Here is a 24,715-nt window from a genome sequence, read left to right as displayed (position 1 = left end):
ACACTTATAAATATATACGCACCCAACACAGGAGCACCAAAATTTGTAAAGCAACTCTTAATAGAACTAAAAGAAGACATCAACAACAATACAATAATAGTAGGGGACCTCAACACACCATTAACACCAATGGACAGAACAACCAGACAGAAAATCCACAAGGAAATAATAGAATTAAATGAAAAATTAGACCAGATGGACTTAATAGATATATATAGAACACTTCATCCAAAAACAGCAGGTTACACATTCTTCTCAAGTGCACATGGAACATTCTCAAGGATTGACCATATTTTGGGAACCAAAGCAAACATCAATAAATACAAGAGAGTTGAAATAATATCAAGCATCTTTTCTGATCATAATGCTATTAAACTAGAAATCAACTACAAGAAAAAAGCAGAGAAAGTTGCAAAAATGTGGAGACTAAACAACACGCTTCTCAACAAACAATGGATCATTGAAGAAATTAAAGAAGAAATCAAATTTTATCTGGAGACTAATGAAAATGAGAACACGACATACCAAATCATTTGGGATGCAGCAAAAGCAGTCCTAAGAGGGAAATTCATCGCAATACAGGCTCACCTCACTAAACAAGAAAAAGCTCACATAAGCAACCTCAAACGACACCTAACAGAACTAGAAAAAGAAGAACAAACAAAGCCCAGAGTCAGTAGAAGGAGGGAAATAATAAAAATAAGAGCAGAAATAAACGATATTGAAACACAAAAGACAATAGAAAGGATCAATGAAACAAAGAGTTGGTTCTTCGAAAGAATTAACAAAATTGACAAACCCCTAGCCAGACTCACCAAGAAAAGAAGAGAGAAATCGCAAATTAATAAAATTAGGAATGACAGAGGAGAAATCACAACAGATACCAATGAAATACAAGAGATCATAAGAGAATACTATGAAAAACTATATGCCAACAAATTGAACAACCTGGAAGAAATGGACAAATTCCTAGACTCCTACAGTCTCCCCAAACTGAATCAGGAAGAAATGAAGAATCTGAATAGGCCAATCACAAGTAAGGAAATAGAAACGGTAATCAAAAACCTCCCCAAAAATAAGAGTCCAGGACCAGACGGCTTCTCTGGAGAATTCTACCAAACATTCAAAGAAGACTTAATACCTATTCTCCTCACACTGTTCCAGAAAATTGAGAAAGATGGAGAACTCCCTAACACATTCTATGAAGCCAACATCACTCTGATCCCCAAACCTGACAAGGACAACACAAAGAAGGAGAACTACAGGCCGATATCACTGATGAACATAGATGCAAAAATCCTCAACAAAATTTTGGCAAACCGAATACAGCAATACATCAAAAAGATTATACACCATGATCAAGTGGGATTTATACCAGGGACACAGGGATGGTTCAACATCTGCAAGTCAATCAACGTGATACGCTACATCAACAACATGAAAAACAAAAACCACATGATCATCTCAATAGATGCAGAGAAAGCATTCGACAAGATCCAACACCCATTTATGATAAAAACCCTCAGTAAAATGGGTATAGAAGGAAAGTACCTCAACATAATAAGGGCCATATATGATAGACCCACAGCCAACATCATACTCAATGGACAAAAACTGAAAGCCATCCCTCTGAGGACAGGAACAAGACAAGGGTGCCCACTTTCACCACTCCTATTCAACATAGTACTGGAGGTGCTGGCCAGAGCAATTCGGCAGGAAAAAGAAATAAAAGGAATCCAAATAGGTAACGAAGAAGTAAAACTCTCGTTGTTGGCAGATGACATGATCTTATATATAGAAAACCCCAAAGAATCCACAGAAAAACTATTAGAAATAATCAACAACTACAGCAAAGTAGCAGGGTATAAAATTAACGTGCATAAATCAGTAGCATTTCTATACACTAACCATGAACTAACAGAAAAAGAACTCAAGAACTCAATCCCATTCACAATCACAACGAAAAGAATAAAATACCTTGGGATAAACTTAACCAAGGAAGTGAAGGATCTATACAATGAAAACTACAAGACTTTCTTGAAAGAAATTGACGATGACATAAAGAGATGGAAAGACATTCCTTGCACATGGATTGGAAGAATAAACATAGTTAAAATGTCCATGCTACCTAAAGCAATATACAGATTCAATGCTATCCCAATCAGAATCCCAAGAACATTCTTCACAGAAATTGAACAAACAATCCTAAAATTCATATGGGGGAACAAAAGACAGCGAATTGCTAAAGCAATCCTGAGCAAGAAAAACAAAGCCGGCGGAATCACAATCCCCGATTTCAAAACATACTACAAAGCTACAGTGATCAAAACAGCATGGTACTGGTACAAAAACAGGTCCACAGATCAATGGAACAGAATTGAAAGCCCAGAGATAAAACCACACATCTATGGACAGCTAATCTTCGACAAAGGAGCAGAGGGCCTACAATGGAGAAAAGAAAGTCTCTTCAACAAATGGTGCTGGGAAAACTGGACAGCCACATGCAAAAGATTGAAAATTGACCATTCTTTTTCACCACACACCAAAATAAACTCAAAATGGATCAAAGACCTAAAGATTAGGCCTGAGACAATAAGTCCTTTGGAAGAAAATATAGGCAGTACACTCTTTGACATCAGTTTCAAAAGAATCTTTTCGGACACTGTAACTCCTCAGTTGAGGGAAACAATAGAAAGAATAAACAAATGGGACTTCATCAGTCTAAAGAGCTTCTTCAAGGCAAGGGAAAACAGGATTGAAACAAAAAAACAGCTCACTAATTGGGAAAAAATATTTACAAGCCACTTATCCGACAAAGGGTTAATCTCCATAATATACAAAGAACTCACACTGCTTAACAACAAAAAAACAAACAACCCGATCAAAAAATGGGCAGAGGACATGAACAGACATTTCTCAAAAGAAGATATGAATATGGCCAATAGACACATGAAAAGATGTTCATCATCGCTAATCATCAGGGAAATGCAAATCAAAACTACACTAAGATATCACCTTACCCCCGTTAGATTGGCAAAAACATCCAAAACCAAGAGCGACAAATGTTGGAGAGGTTGTGGAGAAAAAGGAACCCTCATACACTGTTGGTGGCAATGCAAACTGGTACAGCCACTATGGAAAACAGTATGGAGATTTCTCAAAAAGTTAAAAATAGAAATACCCTATGACCCAGCCATCCCATTACTGGGTATCTATCCTAAGAACCTGATATCAGAAATCTCAAGAGTCCGTTGCACCCCTATGTTCATCGCAGCATTATTTACAATAGCCAAGACGTGGAACCAGCCTACATGCCCAGAAACTGATGATTGGATAAAGAAGATGTGGTATATATACACAATGGAATACTACTCAGCCATAAAAAAAGACAAAATTGGCCCATTCACAACAACGTGGATGGACCTCGAGGGTATTATGTTAAGCGAAATAAGCCAGTCAGAGAAAGACGAACTCTATATGACTCCACTCATAGGTGGAAATTAGTATATTGATAAGGAGATCTGATCGGTGGTTACCAGGGAAAAGGGGGGGTGGGGGGAGGGCACAGAGGGGGAAGTGGTGTACCCACAACATGACTAACAAAAATGTACAACTGAAATCTCACAAGGTTGTAATCTATCATAACATTAATAAAAAAAAAAACATTATGTATGCAGACAACAAGTGTAGTTAGTGTTCATATGGTAATTTATAACATATGTTGAATGTGCCAAGTTGAAATTCAGGCACAAAGAGAATAGGTCTTCGTTAATTATTATCAACTTAGTTTTATGATAGTATTAAAAAAAAAAACGAGCCCCAAAAGGCATAGACAATTCCCCAAATATCAGTGTGTGACAGTAGTTAATCCAAAATTGTGCAAAACAAACTGCTCAGACTAAAGACCATGCTTTCTAGGACCCTAACAGCTTGACAGGGCCAAATTTGTCTCCTTAAGAACGTAGAAAGAAAAAGGCCAAGAGACTCCTCATGGAGATGAAATGGTAAGCCAAACCGTGTTCTGTCATAGCTGTGGATATGCAACTCATGGTTGGAATTTGATGAATAATATGCTGATAATGCATACAGTAGAATGTTGCCCATTTTATTCTGCTATTAAAATTGAGACTTTACCATGGGGGAAGTACTAAGGGGTCAAGTAGGAGGTGAAGGCAGGAATATTCCAGGAAGTAAACAAATACCAAGTTGAAACATCAAAGGAATAGTTACTAAAAGTGCCATTTTCACTCATATTATTATAATTTGGATCAGCAAGAAAATTAATAAGAAATGAATTAATAATGTATTGATATGACTGGAGAATAAAATATCTTGGCTAGTGAAGGAAGCAGTCAGGACACATTTTAGAATTCGGTCATGAGAAATTGAAGGGAAAGGTGAATGTGTTTCTCAAAAATGAGTTGCTAGTGTTAAAGAAAGCACACATTTAAAACTGTTTTACGGCTAGATGGAAATTGGGACTACTGGAGCAATAAGGGAAACTGTGAAAAAGGGTTTATCCTGCTGTTCCGCTACCTGTGAAAATAATTAGCATCCAACAAAATGAGAATTATCCTAGAGATCAAGACCTGCTCCATTTAAGTTAACGTGCTGTAAAGAGGAGAAAGCAATCGAAAGAGCCAGGGAGAAATGTTATTAGCGAAAAGGAAGCCTAACAAAAGCATTTCTTTTTATAAATACAGAGCCCATGTAAAAGAATTTATAGTGAAACTTGTTATTATACAGACTTATTGTTACATATCAGAAGTTTTTGAAAAGATTTTTACTTATGTTTTGCCCATTAAAGAATCACTCATTCCTTTCCTGGCTATAATTTAACCATTGTATATTCTTGAATGAAGGAAATATTCATGGATAAAGAGAAGGGAAGAGGATAATACGGCAAGAACGCCAAGAGAAAAATCGCCTGGGGTACCTATGAGCACCCTCTAAGCATCCCTCCTCAGCCATTTGCCTTTCCCGTTCTGCACATCACCCCCAACTTCAACTACTAATCTATACTTTTATCCTAAGAATTTGTATTCTGATCCTCAGGCTCGTATATCCTACCACCCAACACAAATCTATGAGAATGCCCTAAAGGGACCAAGAAAGGAAAGTGCAGTACCTAGCATACAAGACCAGCAGGGGTGATTAATATCTTAGGCCTGAAGGGGGAAGAGAAGAAAGAGATTCCTAGAACCAGAATGTAAGTATGGTGAGGGCTGCCTAACAGGAACTTTGGTCTTTAGAGGGATGCGGCAATCTGTAGTGACCTGGCCAAAGGAGAGATGAGGTGATAAATACTCTAATCTACTTCTCCTCTTGTCTTCTGATCATCTTCTGGTGCCTCCTATTGGTTGAACCCAACTGGCAGTTAAAGGAGGAGAGAACTGTTGATGCACAGCCGTGTGTCACTTAATGACAGGGATACCGTCCCAAGAAATGTGTCATTAAGCAATTTTGTTGTTGTGTGAACATCAGAGAAGGTACTCACACAAACCTAGATGGTGTAGCCTATTACACATCTAGGCTCTCTGGTACTAATCTTATGGGACAATTGTCATATATATGGTCCGTCATTGACTGGAATATCATTATGCAGCGTGTGACTGTAGTCCATTTGGGTCAGCTTCCTGGGGCACTAAGCATGCTGAGAGAGTGGAGAATGAATACACCCAGCACACAAACCTTTTCAAAAGTCTTTTGTATTTTTCTTATATTCTAGTCTTCCTATGTTATTTGTAGTTCCACGAACTTATTGTTTTGGGGAGAGAAATAATCAGAAAGGGAGTTCAGATAGGAAATCCATGAATATGAAGAGGAAAATGTGCAAAGGTTAGTCAAAAGAAATCAAAATAAGTTGAACGAAAGCATAAAAGATAGTATACAAGTAATCAAGTCCATGGGACCTCATGGAAAGACAGGCAATATGGAGGGAGAAGCTGACAGAATTGTGGAATGGCTTACATTTTTTTAAGTTTAGAAGTAAGGTGAACAATACACGAAAGAGAGAATGGTGAAAGATTGAGATTTCACACAAAGCTAAACATGTGTACCTGGTTTTTTGCTCAGACAACAGGTCATCAATTTTTAATAATGGCATTGTTGGGGGGAAATATATACGTGCATGTAATAAAGCAAAAAATAGCAGAGACAAAATGGTTGGCCTTGGATCATTTCCTCCCCCATTTTGGTAGCTTATCAAGATGTCACTCAGTCTGTGTTAGTATAAAGGAAGAGCACAGAGTTTTGACTGATATAAGTAGCTGAGCTCTTAAGACTCTTCCCACATTAGAAAGGCTATTTCTCCACCAAGATTCATGTCTTGTTATACACTTGACTAGTTCAGCTTTGGCTAAGCTCCCCTCTCATTATCATGGTGAGAGGTTGGAAGGGACACTGGAAGGGAAAACAGAATGCCTGTGCCTGTCTAAGGCAGTATCCTGCTGCTTAGATAAATCTTCTGGCCTCCACCATCAGTCTGCAGTGTTGATGGACCCACATTGAGGGGAAAGAAGGGGTACAACTAGGAGCCAACAGGCACTGTCTCTCTGATTCTGCTGTGCCTTCTCCTGGCTTGCTTTGTCATCCTGAAAAAATTGGCTCCTTCTTTAGGGCATACAACGCTTGCTCTGGCATAGGATTTAAATATTTGGTTTACATGTTTGTTTCTGCCACTGCCTGTGAGCTCTCTGAAGGCAAAAATCATAGCTGTCCTCTATATTTTCTCTACCTATCAGTTGATGCACTTGACAGGTATTCAATGAATGTTTGTTGAATGAATTATTGTTTATGTGGCATAATTATAATGTCCCATTTGATGCGAGATTTTATTAAATATAGGTTCCTAAGGATAGGTAAAATAAATTAAATTCATATTACCAAGATATTTGTGATCTTGGAGAATCTTAGAAAACAAATGCACTGGAAAAGTTATCTCTATACTGAATTGTATTTTGGTAAGCTACCATAAAGGATAACTCTACAAGGTCTCTGCAAGGTCCATTTGTCAATGGCACAAAGTCAGCTGTATTGATACTGGCAACCAAAACAAAAAGGGGCTGGTCTACAGGCTGTCAAAAGATATCTGAGAGGGACTTTCCTAGAGTATAACCTCTGGTCAGAATGAATAGAGGATACTAGTCTAGAAGACGGAAGACCAGAGCTTCAGGATTTAAGAACTTAAGCGGGCTAAACAATGTTCCTCTTCTATAAAATGATAGGGTTAGAGATTATAAGATCCTCAATAATAGCTCAACTAATTGTATAAATCAATAAAGTGAATATGGGAATAATAGTAGAAAAAAGGAAGGAGGAGAAAAAACAAGGGAAGTAAGAGTGTAATTAAAATATTGCTTTTAAAAGAACATTTTGCACTCTGTAGTGATAGAACATGATGTAGTTGCAAATATAATATTTTATATAGTCATATTAGAAACAAAGAACTGTTTGTCCCGTACAAAATGTTGGAAAGAAATCATTGGATGTCTTCAAAATTTCACTTGTAAGTTGTCCACTCTTTTACCTTTCTACATCCCCACAAGCCCTCCCAGCTGCTTATGCCGTTGTCATGGCAATCAGCCCGCCAGTCATAGGGTTCATCTCACAGAACACATGTTGGGACCAACCAATGATCAGTGTTCTGCTCCCACCCACCCTAAAGATCTAGGGTTTCAGTTCAATGTTTAAAGGGTTAGGGCGCCAGATCCTGTGAGTCTGATCAAGGAGTAATCTGAGTTGCATAGAAACAGCTCCAGGGACACTATTTTCTCCTCAATCTGAGTGCCACTGAAGAAGGAGGAGAAAGAAAAGAACAAGAAGGAAAGATGAGGAGGCAAAATCTGGGACACTGATAGGAGGAGGAGAGGCAAAGAATTCATGTAGCCCACCGGACACCATTTCATAGAAAAATATAATTTCCTCAGTAGTTCAGCTCAGCATATTGTTTAAGGAAGATGACTCAGTGCTTAAAACGATGAATGAAGGGGGTGGGAAAGAGTGAGAATGAAGGAAGGAATGAGTGAATGAATGAATCAATGAATGAATGAATCCACTAAAATATCGTGCTTGTACAGTATTCTCCCATTTCAGATCTAAAGTTATTATCTGAGGATATCATTAAGAAACGTCAGAAAATCACTTCTCTTTCTCTTCTTCTCATATGTCAATCCCCCACTCCCTCTTTTCTCATGTGCAGAGGGAGAAGAATGAGAAACTATCAAGTGTGTTATAAATACCATGAAACATAGGAGAAGTAAGCTGCAGTGATAAAACCTCCTAAATTTCTGACCAGCCAGCCAGCCTCTCTAGCAAGTCACATTTTATTATTTTCTGCTCCAACTGTCATTCCTCTAATGCCTATCATATATCTCACACAAGATTTCAAATCATATCTACATTGACCCCCACCTTTCTCCAGACTGGGAGTTCTGTGCTAGTGGTTGCTTTACAACAAATTCCATGTATCATCAAAATTGACAGGGTTCCCTTGTAATTGATGTGTCTGCCACATTTTGTTTCATTTCTGTTGGAAGACTAAAGCTGAAGTAACAGGAACCATCACAGCTGAATATTCCACATGGTCTCGTGCAAATGGCCTCACCCAGGCGGTGCCTCTGTTTGAGCAGGAAGAATCTCAGTGGAAAGGAGGCCAGGCCTATAGAGTAAAAGCACTGGACTCACTCAGTCCTAGTTCAGGCTGTTTTACCAACTCACTGTGTGCCTTTCTGCACCTTACTTCATCTTGATGCAAACTCAACATTTATAAAATGAGAGGGTCTTGATAGAAAAGGGCAATAACGCCAACAGAAAAATAAGCAAAAAATATTAACATACAGAAGAGGAAACATTTATGACCAATAAACAAATAAAGAGATGCTCGGCCTCATTCATAATCAGAGAAATGCAAGTGAAGACCACCATGAGATACCATTTAAATCCCACTAGATTGGCAACAACAACAAAATATTGTGATAGCATGTGGCAAAAAGAATGTGAGTGAGCATGATCCCTTCTACATTTCTGGGGAAATTTTTCCTTATAGAAAACAATCTGGTCTTATAAAGGTGAATATTTCCCTTTTCTGCATCTAGTGATTCCTTATAGTATAGGTTTATACTATAGAAACGCAATTACATTTAAAGTTAATGAATAAATGAGTAATTTACTCACCTGTCTTTGTAGAGATTTAAGAGTACAAAAAAAGAGTAGACTCATGAATGGAGTTAATATATGCATGTATAGTTTTATATGTTTATTTCAGACTGCTTTTACAAACATCTCACTTGATCATTTGAAAAGTCAATCAGTATTAGACAGAGCTGACATTATTGCTATGTTTTTTTTTTAGATAAAGTATCAGACCTAGAAATTAGGTGACTTACCCAAAGCACTTGTGGACACAGAGCAGGGTGCCTATTCTAAATTGGTACAAGAGGAAGAATTTTCAGACAGATCTGCATTTGGATTTTTGTACTAAGCACTCGTTGGCATTAATAACCTTGGAGGAATTATTTCACCTCTCTGAGTTTCTGTGTCTTCATCTTTTAAAAACTGAGGATAATTATGTCTACATTCTTGAGTTTTTATGAAGATTAAATAAGATGATTTATCTGCAGTGTGATAAGTATGACTTTCTGACTTCTTTACCTTCTGTAATACAGGCTTCTTTGCAATGAGCCACAGAGAACAAAGCCGTCTTGCCGAGGACACAGCTCAGGGTCTCTGTGACTAAGTATGGACGTATCTTTAATTCTTTGATTCACTTGGCTAATTCTATCCTCCCACTTGTTTTTGATGTCCTTCACCATTGCCCCAAATCACAGCTTCTCTGTTTACTGCCTTCTTTCATTCCACCTTGGTTGCCTCCCATGGCTGCCCCCGCTTCCCTTCCTGCTCTGCAACCTCTGTCTATCCACTGTGAACTGACTTGCCTTTACTACCCATCCCCAAGGATGCTGCCTTCCTGGATTACACATTGGAGGCTGCTAATTTTTCCCCTCTCTGTGCACCACAGAGCCTGTAGTGGAGAGTCTTCTCACTTCTTTTTGTTGTTCAAACTCTTTCCCCTTAACCAAGAAACCACAACTTGACATTCTTGCCATGTAATCCTACCTCCACTGCCACTTAGCCAAATCCATGCTCACTCACTCACTTTCTCAGAAGATTTTAGCTCTTGACTCATGATCTTCTGCATTTCTGATCCCACTAACCACTTGGGTGATTTAAATGTCTACGCAGTTAACCCGCTGAATGTCCTAGACTCACATTTCCTTGACCTCTTCAACTCCATTTGCCCTCACTTCCACTAGATTTCAGTGATCCAATCCCATTTGACACAAGTTTAATCTTGTTATAACTCAAATTATTCCATCTTTGAAGTCTTAAACTTTAATTTTCTACTCTCTGACTCCAACTTAGTATTCTGGCTCACTACATTTCTTATTTCCAATATACTATCTTCTTAGCTATAGAAAGTCTCTCTACTAGACCCTCTATTTTCCTGTTAGTTAATAATTTCTCCCTAATGTCATTTTCTTATTTCCATTCCTATCTATACCACACTCCATAGTCCATTACTTTACCCATTGGTAGACTCAGATCTCTTGAACCTTGCCATCCTGTAGGAATCTTTTTGTGAACTGTACCATTCTAGTTGCTCTGGTGGCAGATTTATCTATTACCTGCTGCTACATAAAATCTCCTGGCCATGAGGACTAGAACCATAACTAAGACAAGATCCCAACCTCACAAGTGTCCTCTTTAGTCCTCTCTCTATCCAAACTCCCTCAACAGCTATTTCAAACCTTCACTGCTCTTCTCAAGTTTCCCCGACTCTCACAATTGTTTCTTGTCTCCTACGTTGTCAGGAATTAATGCTTTTAAGAGAGAAACCACCCATCCTTGCCACCTATTGACTTCTCTCCAGCTGTACCCAATCTTTTCTCCTAGCTCTATAGAGGGCAACCTCTCTTGGCTGCATTTAACCCCACCACCAGACCCATCACCTCCATCCTCCTTAAGATTCCTAACCTCTGTTTCTTGATCTGTAAATTGTGAATGATAATAATGTTACTGGGGACAATCATTCTCTTTAAAGAAGAAAACCTTCTTAGCAGCAATTCCAGACAGGAAGAATCCTTATCAGGTTAACAGGTACATGACATAACTGAAGACGTCTCCTGGGCAGATGGCCAAACCAGCCATGATAAAAGAGCTATAATAAATTTTCCACAGAGAAGACTGTGTTGTTACTTAAGTTGATAAAAATCCATACTAATCACTTTACTGCAGGTCTATACTAACCTTTGTTATTATCAAAGTACAAAAAAAGCAAATTACTTCAATTACTGTATTGTTTTCTCCTTAATTTCACACACTATTTGTAACATTATTTCTACCCTTCTAAAACTCCCATCCCTAGATCTTAAGAAAATGGGATAACTTAGAGAGGCACACATATACTTTTTTTCAAGATCAGACATGTGTCTCTTTTTACTTTTTCCCTTTCTCAAATCATCTGAAAAACACATCATCCTAAACTGTTTGTGTAGTTGGTATTTTCGTGATGTTCCAGCTACTTGCTGGTCATAGACATAAGACTGGCCAAATCCTTCCTCACTCTACTGAGACAAGGATGGTTTGATCAACTGGAAATGAGAAGCAAAAACAATCTGGCTAACATAAAATTGAGGATTTGAGGCAGAAATTTCTATAGAACAAACCCAGTGATTAAACCTTTTGCTACCCCAGTCATACAGTCCACTTTGGTTAGAAAGTAACTACAATAGGTCTAATAATCGCCATTCCCTGTGTCTGTAACTGAGAACCCAGAAGTGGACAGACTGAACCAGAAAGTTCTACTAAGTCAGGAAATGGTCCTTTTAGAGGAAAATGCTTCCTCCAGAAACAATTTCATATCTTTCTGCCTTTGATGTAGATACAGATCACTATGTGAGCATTTTAAAATTGCTATGCCTCTCCAGATTCAGGTGATTTATAAATATATTTACAAATGAGGAACATCATTCTACTTGCAGTAAGTTTGAATATAATATAGCACAGAGAATAGGGGTACCAAGCAAAGGTATTCACTCAGTATTGGGAGTGAATAAAAACAAAACAAAACAAAACCAACACCACAAATCTTGATTTCCTCCACTGTGCTTTCAGTCACAAGAGATCCAAGAAAAGTAGTATAGTTTATTGTCACACAAGTAATCATACACTGGAATTAAAATTACATTTTTTGAAATACAGCAAGTAACATAAGTAAAAACTTTTTAGGTAGTAAACATTTGAGGGAAGAGCTATGTCTTATATATCTTTGTGTCTCCTAATGCTCTGCACAATACCTGATTTGTTGGCATTCCATAAGTGTTTTTCATATTAATACAGAAATGATTTAATATAATTTGATCAGTTTATATCATGGATTTTGATATTGCTTCCAACATCAAAGTCTCTGAAGTCCTTCTGATTATATGATCCAAATACTTTGCATTATATATTACTTTTTATATTAAGAATATTTTCACAAGCAAAGCAGAATAACCCTTGAGATAGGTTGCTATCCCTATTTGCCAGCTGAGGCAGCTGATCACAAGAGCTGAATGATTTGCATGATATGAATTTAGCTAGGAGCAAACCTGGGACAAGAATCTCTACCTTTAAGTTCCCAGTTTGGGTCTCTTTCCATTTCAACATACTGCTATTTTTCATTCCATATATTACAAACTATACAAGATCAGAAGAATTGAGCTGACTCCTGGAGGCCATTTGGTTCGATATGGAAGAATAACCATCCATCATAACGTCTTGGTGCTTAAATCCTTTGATCTAGCTGGGTTTGAATCTTGAACTACTAGAAGTGTAATCTAGGACAGTTATTTAACTTTTCTGATCTTTGTCTTCCTCTTCACTAACAAAAGAATAATAATATCCATCTTACTAAGTTGTGAGAATTAGCTGAGATACTACAGGAAATGAATAGCATTTAGGCAGGCTCATAGTAACTGCGCAATAAATGATTGCTGAAACGTAACAGTTAATATTAGTAAAACTAAGGAAACTTGCTCTCAAAAATTGAGATGAGAAAGTCTCCAGGAACATTTTCCACACTATCTATGTGACTGATAACAAGGTCAAATTTTAATTTTTTTCCCCTAATCCTCCCCTTTCTTCTAGTTGATCTGTCTTACCCTGCCCTCCCTAGCCACATTTCTTGCCCTTTCAACCCTATGCATCTTTCTCTCAGGGCTTGCTTATCCATACCCCAATATCCCCGTCTGAAGGTAACTCTCACTGCATAGCCCACTCAATGGCCTGGTGGATGTAGTTGCTTCTCTCCCAGCTTCTTTCATTCCCTGCTGACAGATGCCCGTTTGCACTTAGAAAACCAACTTGGAAGGTCATGTTTGTCCTGTTGTTGTTTCTGTGGTCAGTAAGTGCACGTTCACATATCTGAGAGTCCTTCCACCTGCCAGAGAGCTGGGCATGATCTTCAGTTTGGTTCTGCCCTTGTCTATGAATATGTGTTCAGATATCCCCTTTTGTACATATGAGAAGGCGGTGTCTATATGTATTCAACTCTCTGAAAGAAGTCTATTAACCAATGCTTTTGTTTGTATTTACGAGGGTGCACATTCTCTCCTTTTGTGGTATTTTCAAGATACTTAGTGTTCTCCTTGAGTGAATTTATGAACCGTCTTGATCTCTGCTCCATTCTTCAGCTGAGTCTTGTGAGACCATCTGACACTACATCAATTTAAAACATGATCCTACCTTGAAAATCTTGTTGGGTCCTGTCCTCAGTTTTTGTTCTTTGCCAGAGCTTCTTTTTCTCTTGCCCTAAAATGTTCCCAAAGGATAATAACAAGTTAAAGAATCACTGATTCAGGACCTGACTTTTGGTCAATGAAATATTAGCTTGGCATCTGTTACCAGCCTAATAAGAACAGCATGTATCATAGATGAATAAATTAACATAATTGGAGAATTCATATATAATGCAAAGGGTCTTAGGTTGCATTAGTAAAAGAAACAAAAATGTTATTCCAGTGACAGAAAGTTATGTTCCTCTTGTGTTCTTTGTTTTCAGTTTTAGGGAGAAAACAGCAGTTGTAAGCTAAATTGTTTCCACCAGAGATTGAAGAAACAAATCAGGAAGCTGCACTCTATTAGGAATAGCTGAAGCCATAGATAGAATAAAAGGAGTACATGAGAAGAGATAACATGTCTAAGAGGTGATAGATTTATTCTGTACAGCTCCAGAGACAACCTCAGCAATGGTTTGATGTCACCAGGAGACAGATGACAGCTAAAAATAAGAAAGATTCCTGATGATGGCTGTGCTCCCATAACAGGATGGGCTGCACTGCAGAACAGGGAGCTTCCCAGCACTGGAAGTGTCCACAGCAAGGCTAAATGGCTGTCTGTTACATGAGCTGAAGACAGAGCCCCGGTGTGAGCTGGGCTTGGTGACCTCTAAGTTCCCTTCTAATCCTAGAGGCTATGCTTAAAATGGAAATGTGAATACATCACATCTCCTAGGATGGAATGAAGACTCTGACAGTAAGAGGTTAGACAATGAAGTGAAGGACAAAGACAGATTTTGAAAGGAGTGGGGAAAAAAAAAGAGAGAGAAGAAAAGAACCAAACAAAAAAAGTCTCTAGTGTATTGTCTGTGGCTGCCCCAGTGAGTGCCTGCAAACCAGGAAAGCATGAGAAAAATCAAAGAGGATAAAGAGATTTGGGAAAAACTAAATTATTGCTCTGCATTCCTCCTCATCACAGAGTATGATGAGCAAACAGCCTACCCTGGGGTTATTCTTCCCCGACAGTGAAGGTGAGCCTCTGTCAAGGAGTGACGTGTTAAATGAAAGGGTAAAGGGACAAGAGAACTAAAAATGTCAGACATCACAGAGAAAGGATGTGCGTTCTGAAAGAATGAGAGAGCAGCACTTTGGGCCTCCCGACAAAAATGTGTTTTATCTTTCAAAATAGGTGCTTTGAAAACTGGGTCCTGCAGGGATGCCCTGTTTGTTATTGGGTTTTAATTATAGGACTGACGTTGGTCCTCTAGGACCAGTGGCCAGGAGCACTTCCTGAGGGATGGAGGAAGATGAGCTTCTGGGAGCTGCCGGGACACAAAAGCCTGTGTTTCCCGTTGCACAAAGCAGAAGCGAAGAAAACACTGGTTGTGGTTTGGAAGTTTCCAGCTCTGGCAGAGGCTGGGGACCTTCAGGGAGATGACAGGGGGTCCCAATGAGAGAAATATATTGCACTTTATTATGTCATTATTCTACTAGGTTAATGTGCAAAGACCTACATGAGGTGTTCAAAAGAAAGACTGCTATGAAGAATAGCTGGACTCCTTGTACCCTCACCTCCTCTTGAGATTCAGCTCAATCTCTAAAGGCAGACAAAGTTTTTTCACTTCGTTATTTCAACAAAGCCTCACAAGTGTCAAAAGTAAGATACAGATTTCCATGTGTAGGCCTAAGAAACTGAGGCTCAAAGGGGTGTGTTTATTAGCCTAAGGTCACACAGCCAGAAATGGACAGAGCCAAGGTGTCAGTACTAGACGTTTTGACTCCAGAAATGGCAATTTTCTTTCTAAACCACAAACGTGGCAACTACACAGGAGCATCCAGGACTACTGGGATATCTTTTCAACCTCACACTGGGCTCAAAGTTAACAACGACAAGTAATAAATTAAAACGAAAAGCAAAAGAACCTCAATGACTACAACATGGCACTTAACAGGCAAACTGGAGTTACATATATATGTGCTTTTAACAAATCAGTCCAGACATATTTATACATTCAAAAAAAAACTACAGGAAGATATTAATAACAGATTGTAAAAAGACAAACTTTTCAAGTCATGAGAAAAATATAGAGGAAAGTAAAACGCATATTGCTAAGTGAAAGAAGTCAATCTGAAATGGCTACATATTGTATGATTCCAAGTATATGACTTTCCAGAAAAGGCAAAACTATGATGACAGGAAAAAGATCAGTGGCTTCCAGGGGTTGGGGATGGGGTTAAGGGATGGACAGACAAAACACAGAGGATTTTTAGGGCAGTGAAAATACTCTGTATGTATGACACTATAATGGTAGAGACATGTTATTATATGTTCGTTCAAACCCATGGAATGTACAACACCAAGAGTGAACCAACCCTAATGTAAACTATAGACTTTGGGTGATTACAATGCATCAATGTAGGTTGATCATTTGTAACTAATGTGCTACTCTGGAGGGGATGTTGTTAATGGGGGAGGCAATGCATGTGAGGGGGCAGGGAATATATGGGAAATTTCTGTACCTTCATCTCAATTTTGTTGTGAACCTAAAACTTCTCTAAAAATATGAAATTTTTAAAATTGGGGGAAGAAAGAGAAACCTCTCTCTGGAGTATATGGAAGAAATGTACATGGGAAGCCTACTATATGGTCCAGGACAACATACTTTACTTTGTTTCAGTTATTGTCATTGGTTTGACTGTTTTGTTTGCAAGAGTAGTATAGACTTCTGGATATTGATCCACCTTCTCTTAACTAGCTGTAGGCTCTTGATAAATCATGTAACTTTTCAGAGCTTCATTTTCCTCATATGATAATGATGGGGCAGAACTACATAATGTCTTAGGCACCGTTTGGTCTTAAAAGTAAGTGATTCTAGATGTTGGTTGCAACCAGGTCATGCAAGATTTTGAATGTCAGGTTAAGGTATCTGGACTTTATCCTACATACCATGGAGGAAGCACTGAAGGGTTTTAAGCTAGAGGCTGATATAATAGTGGTAGTATTTTTGGAAGATTAATCTCATAACAGGATGCAGGATGAATTGTACTAAGAAAAGCTTAGTGGTATGAAGTTCAGATAAGAGGTTAATGCAGTAAACGCAGGCCTGAGCAGATAAGGAGATGAACCTGAACTCTGTCCTGGAATCTTTATGTAGGGCTATATTATTAGCTGGGTAGGGTCAAATCTCTGTTCTACTTGAGAGTCCTTCAAATGTTAGGGGACAATATGCTTCTACTTGGTCCCTGCTTGTCCAGTTCAAACTTCCTCAGTTGTGTTAGCTGATCCTGAAATGAGCATTAATTGATGGGTAAAGGTTTTTCAAAGTCAAGCAGACATCTATCACTTATTGGTTGTGTTATATATAACCTTTCTAATTTGCAGGTTTTTTCATATACAGTATGAAAGTTATAGTACCTAACTCCCAAGGTTTTTAAAAGGATTAAATATAAATGCTTTAGTTCATGGTTAGGAACTTAATAAATATTCAACAAATAGGGATGCATTATTATCTTCATGCCATCCTATTTGTCTCCTCTGGAAATATTCTAGGTCGTGATTCCCTTTCTTAGTTTGTGATTCAGAATTAACAGTGATAATCATAATGGATACCTAACTTCGTGCCTGGCCTCGTTTTGAGCACCTGGGCTGTGCTAATAAGCCTCATAATAACTCTATGAGCCATGATTAACTCCATTTTGGAGTTGACGAAACCAAGGGATCAGACAATTAAGTAGCTTTCCCAAAGTCACACAACTTGAAGACAGTCACAAAGCCAGGATTCAACCAGGCAATCTAGTACCTTGGTCTATGTCTTCAACCACTATATAAAGATTCCTCTCGAGGAATGGGCTGTCCAAGAGGGTGGTACTGTTACTGCTTTTTGTTCAGGTCACTTCCTGAGATTGTATTCATGGCTTTATAGCATGTGAATTACACCACAGGTAATCTGATTTTGTCATCAACTTAAGTCACTCTTTCATACAAACTACATCTTCTTTCTATTTGGTTTATTTTTTGAGGCTTGGTGTATAATATTGTACTTATTCTCTTAAATAACATCTAGTTAGTTTTGGCTCATTATTTAAACCTATTGATGTTGCTTAAATTTCTGATTCCAAATTTTAAAACTATCCTATTCAGCTATTATTATCTACAATATATTAAGTATTTTTTCTGGGTTTCATCCGAGCCATTAATAAATGTATTACAAAGTGTAAGAACCAAGTACCGAATAAAACACAACTAGTGGCCTGTTCCTAGACAAACATTGATACACAATCAACTTTCACTGGATATAACTGTGTAACCAGCTACGAACTCATTTAAATAACTCCTCTTACATTTCACAATATTTAATCTTCATTGCAAATATAGTTTCTCCTGTGTAACTTTATCAAATGTCAATGTAAAATATCCTAAAATGTGAGTTTTTGAACCAGTTGTGTCACCTTTCCCCAATTCACTTAACATATGTGAAACTGTCTCCTCTGGTGAAAAATGTAGACAGTAAGTCTCCCTACACTTATTTTTATTATTTTTTGTTAGAGTCAGATTAAAGAACATCTAACATTATTTACTTGATATTTCAATCTCATAATTCTATTTTAAAGAGGAAAATGTAATAAAATTCACATAGAATGCTAACAAATAAAATGTCCTTTTGCATATTTTTTTCTCATTTAGTCTTCACAACAACTCATTAGTTGGGTAGAAGAAATAAATTGCTCTCACTTTACAGATAAAAAAACATTGAAGCTTAAGAGGTTAATTTCTGAAATCCACGAAACTTGAAAGAGGCACATCTCAGCATGTTTAACTCAAGTACATATTATTGTTATTAAAACCAGTAAAGCCCTGAATGAATTACAAGTTAAATAGGCTCCACACCCGTCTAAGCCTAGAAAAGGAGAGACACAATGGTCATTTTTTCCTAAAGGGAAACAGAACTACTTCTCTGAGAGGGAAGAGTCGTGGGATTTGTATTGTCTCGTAAGAAGACCTGTGTGGCAGTTTCCCTTTGTTGCTGCTTCCTCCTGGGGAGAAATAGGTTGTTGTCTGTGATGGCTAAGTGGAGTTGAAATTAGGAGGTAACTTCAGAATGAAGTCGTGAAAGGAGACCAGCAAAGAAGTTTCCTTAAACTAAAATCATGATCTCTAGTGATCCTGCTCTTAGAATTGTAATTATTTAAATGTTAAACAGCTTCTCAAGCTCTGTTCTTTTAAAAGTTTCCAAAGCCATTAACCAAAGACCCAATAACACTGCCACTCTGAGGGAGAAGCAACCTTCCAAGCAATGGACTATTCCAGAGTAGTATTCAGATCCTGACAAGATGAGGAGGCAAGGGCCAGGCCACCAAACTCCACACCACCCAGCAGGCCATTTCCCAATTCTGGAAATGCCTTCCATTCTCTTCTCAGAAAGAGTGAAGTCCAGTGATCCAGTTATATTCATAGCCTTGCTGGCGACAGTGCCAATGCTTTTGCACTCACTGTCATGAAGCTGTTGGGCTCAATTCCTCTTTATTTTTGGGACAAATTCAATTAGAGAACAATCACAGGAGATCTTCTCCCATTACACTTCATGCAAGAAAAGTCATCATCGACCACGTATTTGGTGTTGAGAGAAAACTTGGGCTCTATTTCCCCTTCCCCAGTGATGTGCCATGGTCATGTTTGATGTCAGAAGTGTGATTTTAAGAACTGATTCTCTACTTTTTCAACCCCATCTTGTATATTTATGTCAATCAGAAGAAAATTCTTCATGCTTCTTCATTTGGATAAGCACATAAGACTCATTTTCTCATCAACTTACTTGAAAACCTAATTATACTGAACCAGATGTTGTGTTTAACACCAATGGATGTGGCAAGCAGTCGGTTTTTGACAATGACACAACGTCAATTCTCCACCCTGGGAGCTGGAGTCCAATGCCATCACCATCATTGCCTTGCCTCTTATTTTTAGCTTATTAAATAAAAAGGATGACCAAGTGGTGAACATACTATAATATAGTGCATCTGCATGCAAGACAGATCTTAGAAACGTTACTGATATTTTCAAAAATCATTGAGAAAGAAAACAGTCTTACTAAATTCTGAAATTAATTCTTATTTCAGTTTGGCTTCTTGTTTATGTATAGTAATTAAAGCGAGAAAAAAGGAATTTTCACAAGAGAGAAAATTCTTCCTAACCTACAGTTATTCTAGCTGTCCTGAGCCTGTATGTTTGAGTCACTGAGAATTGTAACTTCATTTATGGGGCCATTGAAAACCATGATCATTCTTTCTATAGAACACTGAATAAATCAGAAAAAAATTAGCAAATTCTACCTATTTTCATTCCAGTCAAAGCCTATGCTCTAGGCCAAGAGACAGCAAGAAAAGCTGGAGTATATTAGTATTCAGAATGTAATGAAGTACAATGTACTCCTAGTTTATATCAGGGGGCCTATAAGAAACTCTATTCATGGTGACTAGTTTGATAGAAATCATTTGATCTTGGGACTTGAAGGCACATGTGACCTTGATCTGTTTGAAATAGAGCAGATTATAGGAGAGCAGTAACATAAAGTCACCAGCTATATCCAGACACCTCAATTTAGAGCGTTTTCAACTTACAAAGAAAGCAAGTAGAGACATAAAGGGGTAATATGGAAGAAAATGCCAAATGTCCTATTAGAACCTGTATAGAAATGTTACTCATATTTGAAAATTAATTGATTTGGTTCTGATTACAAGGTAGTTGGGGAAAACTTAGAAAATGCAGAGAAGGAAAACAAAGAATGACTATTGCACTTAAGGCCTGTATTACATCAGTTCTTCATTTCTGTGTACACACAAAACTCAGACACACGTGCAGAAGAGGATCTTAAACAATTTAGCTACGATTGATCTGTAACCTGTGATGACTGATTTATAGTTTGAATTATGTCATTCATTTTAAGGTAATTTTTACATTAACATTGAACAAACCTATTAGTAGGTGCTTATTAATCACCTGTGACATCCAGCTATAGTACAACGCATTGTGATATTTATACTTTCCACCTTTGTTCCTGACTATGGGAAATTCAGCGATTGGGTGGCATTTTAAGTGTTCCATTTCTCTACTTGTCTCCATGTGAGTACATACATATCTTTATCTAAAATATATCATAGGCAAGGGCATCATTCAGACCCTCAACAATAGTAGTTAATCACTTACTTGCTGTTAGGAGAGTAAACAGCATTGGCAAGGGATGTTACTTCATATAAGTTAGTGTATTAGCCAATCATTTCTATCATGTGGCTAGACTGATGACGGAAAGTCCTCACTGAACCCAAACATAAATTTGAATCTTGAAAACAAGTTCTTTGTCAGGGGTTCCGAATGTGAAGGTGCGATATCTACTGAAATTAACACCACCCTCCCAGTGGTAGAGGAGAGGTGGGGTCAGTGGTAAGGCAGCACAGAGGGAGCAATCACAGGGTAAGTATTTCTAATGTAAATCTCACTAAGGGTTAACAGTGGAGGGTTGGACTTCGGGTTAGGAGCTGTTCCCTTTCCTAATCTAGCCAAGGCCACCATATTCTCCCAGGATGTGAACACTGACATGGATACCTGAGCCAGCCTTAAAGGGGTAGTGCTACTTTTTGATAAAAATAACAATTGATGTTATAAGCTTGAAGATGGCTCCCTGCCTCTAATGTAACTTAGCCTGATAAAAGTAACGGAGAACTGCAGGGTGGAGTCACCTAAGCAAACAGTACATTCTGGACCAGCATCCCAAAGGACTTCAGACTCAATGGGAACAGCTGCTAATTCAACTCAGAGGACAACTCAGAGTTCAAGAAAGACTCAATCTGTAAATCTTGGTCCCTATAGTTGAATTTCCTCTTTGTGAGTGTTTAAACCTCACCATTAAGTTTCAGTTGCCTGGTACTTTAATTAAATCCAGCTTGATTTCAAATGATCATCTGATCTACTGTTTCACATCACTGCTATGCACTCACCCCATTCTGGTACAGTCGTCTCTTGGTATCAAGGAGGAGATTGTTTTCAGGACACCCACAGATACCAAAATCCGTGGATGCTCAAGTCCCTTATATAAAATAGCGTAGTATTTGCATATAACCTATGTACATCCTCTCATATACTTTAAGTCATTTCTAGATTACTCGTAATGCCTAATACAATATACATGTTATGTAAATAGCTGTTATACTGTATTATTTAGAGAATAATGACGAAAAAAAAAGTCTGTATATGTTCCATACAGAGGCAACCACTGTAGGCCTTTCTATCTGTGGTTGGTTGAATCCGAAGATGGGGAATCTGTAGATACAGAGAACCGACTGTATCTCATCTAGCCTCTGTGTTACCCGACTTCTTTTGTAAGTGATGCTGTGTGCTTTATATAAGAGAACAGTTTTCCATATATGTACAGGTCTCTTTCTGAGGTCTCTGTTTTATTCTTTTGGCCAATTTGTTTATCCTTGCATAGAAGCATAGTGTCTTAATTAATATAAATTCATAAGTCTCAACATCTGGTTGAGCAGTTTTTCTGGCTTTTCATTACTCATGAAGATTTTAGAATTGGCTTATAACATTCCTTGAAAATTCCTATTAGATATTTTAATTAGAATTTCACTGAATCTAAAGCACAACTAAGGGAGAATTGATATTTTCAAAATACTGTCTCCCCAATCTTGAATATAAATCCAATCTCCACTTAATTTAGGTCATTAACGCTTCTTACAGTTTTATGGTTTTTCTTATTTGTGTCTTGCAATTACTTTTTAAAATTTATTTCTAGATTGTTGGTAATTTCTGATACTACAGTAGATAATGCCCTCTTTGCAATTGTATTTTCTGGTTATTTGTTACTGAGGCATAGAAAGGCAATTTCCTTTTTGCATATTGATCTTTTTGCTCAGCCACCTTACTACGAAATATTCTATTATTTGTAATAATTTATATGGAGATTGTATTGAGTTTTCTGTGTAAAAAAATCATATTATTGGTAAATAATGGCAGTTTTACTTATTCCTTTCCAAATCTTATCCTTCTGATTTCTGTTTTCTTGTTCAATATGCTGGTCAGGACCTCCATACATTGTTAAAGTGAATGTGATGATAGTGGACATCCTGGTTTAATTTCTGATATTAAGGAAAACACTTCTAGTGTTAAGTACATCATTTCTGAAATAGAATGTCACCAGGTACCTGGCTCATTGAGTTTTATCTCTTTTACTAAACTGCACCCTCTTTAAAGACAACTGCTATTCCTTGTGTGTTCTTATTTCTACATTGCATGGCTTAGGGGAAAAGAGTTCACAGAATCAGCCATGACCTCTAAGCCAGTAATGTCCAGTATTAGTGATGATGTCTCCATACTGAGTCATAGGTAACCAATGTCGGTGGTGCCTCCAGTATTGACAGAACTGTGGCTATTCAGGTCTTCCTATTAATGGATTCAGGAGAGTAATACAAGACTAAAACATTTGAGTTTACTTTTACATCAACATAATTTTTGAAAAACTCTGATCGTTTTTATTTCTTCAAGAAATGAATGTAGGAATAACATAGGATAAAGAATTATAATAAAAGAATGCTTGCTCAGCAATGATTAACTAATCATCTTTTTCATTTTAGGTATTCTCACAAGTGCTAGGGATATGATGAATCATAAAATAAGTCTTAGTTATAAGGAATTTACTACTCACTTAGGGTAAGTTTCTCAAACTTGACTGCATATTAACATCACCTGAAGAACTTTAGAATCTTTTGATGCCTAGGCTGAACCCCATACCAATGAAACCAGAAGCTATGAGTGTGAGATGTAGGGAGTATTTTTTTGAAGCTCCCCAATGATTCCAATGTGCAGGCAAGGTTGAGAACCACTGAGTTAGGGTGTGTGAGCATATAAATTAAGACATTTCCCATCTTTAGACTCTACAACTTAAGTGCCACTGGGATAACAGAGATAAGAAATAAAGTCTTGGGCCTTGAGAAAATGATAGAAATGGATTGTATGTGTCATATCTAAGAAACCATTGCCTAACTAATAGGTCACAAAAACCTATTACCAATGATCTTATGTGCCTATCTTTGTGCCAGCGCCACATTGTCTCGATTACTTTAGCTTTATAATAAATTTTTAAATAAAAAAAAGTGATTCCTTTAACTTTCTTTTCTTTCGCAATATTGTTTTGGCTATTTGGGCCCCCTTGCATTTCCCTATGAATTTTAGGATTACCTGTCAATTTCTGAAAAAAGACATCTGGAATTTTCACAGAGTTTGTACTGAAGTAGTAGATGAATTTGGAAAGTATTGCTGTCTTAACAATATTGTCTTCTGATCCTTGAATACGGGTTATCTTCCCATTTATTTAGACCTTCTTTCATTTATTTTATTTAATTTATTTCAACTATATCTCATAGTTCTCACAGTACAAATTTTGCACTTTTCTTAAATTTATTTCTGTGTTTTATTATTTTTGATGTCATTCTTAATGGATTATTTTCTTAATTTCATTTCAGGTTTTTCATTTAAGAAAAATTGCACTAGTATATACGAGTGCAATTTTTTTGCGTACTAACCTTGTATCCTGCAACCTTGCTGAACTCATTTATTAGAGCTAATAGTTTTTCAGTGGATTCCTTAAGATTTTCTATATAAAGGTCATGGACTCTCTAAATAGAGATAATTTTACTTCTTCCTCTACAATGGATACCCTTTTTTTTTCCCCTTGCCTAATTGTCCTTGTCAGAACTTCCCATAAAATATTGCATAGAAGTGGACATGCTTGTCTCGTTCCTGATCTTAGGGGGAAAACATTCAGTCTTTCACTATTAAGTTTAATGTAACCTGCATTCTTTTCATAGACGCCCTTTATCAGGTTGAGGACATTCCCTTG

General features: G+C 37.5%; 1 protein-coding gene across 3 annotated transcripts in view; it reads right to left on the bottom strand.

Annotated features, from left to right (window-relative positions):
- CHRM2 (cholinergic receptor muscarinic 2) overlaps positions 1–24,715 on the bottom strand; it is a 146,318-nt gene that overhangs the window by 56,311 nt on the left and 65,292 nt on the right. Inside the window, exon 2 of one of the 3 annotated variants that reach the window (XM_070617829.1) lies at positions 13,786–13,851. The exons of the other annotated variants lie outside the window; for them this stretch is intronic. The gene's annotated coding sequence lies outside the window, so the exon portion shown is untranslated. The remainder of the gene's footprint in view (positions 1–13,785; positions 13,852–24,715) is intronic. 3 annotated transcript variants of the gene reach the window in all.

This window comes from Equus przewalskii, chromosome 4 (assembly GCF_037783145.1).
Source record: "Equus przewalskii isolate Varuska chromosome 4, EquPr2, whole genome shotgun sequence".
Taxonomy (NCBI): domain Eukaryota; kingdom Metazoa; phylum Chordata; class Mammalia; order Perissodactyla; family Equidae; genus Equus; species Equus przewalskii.
Note: the sequence above shows the minus strand (reverse complement) of the source record. Positions and strands in the feature narration are given on the sequence as shown.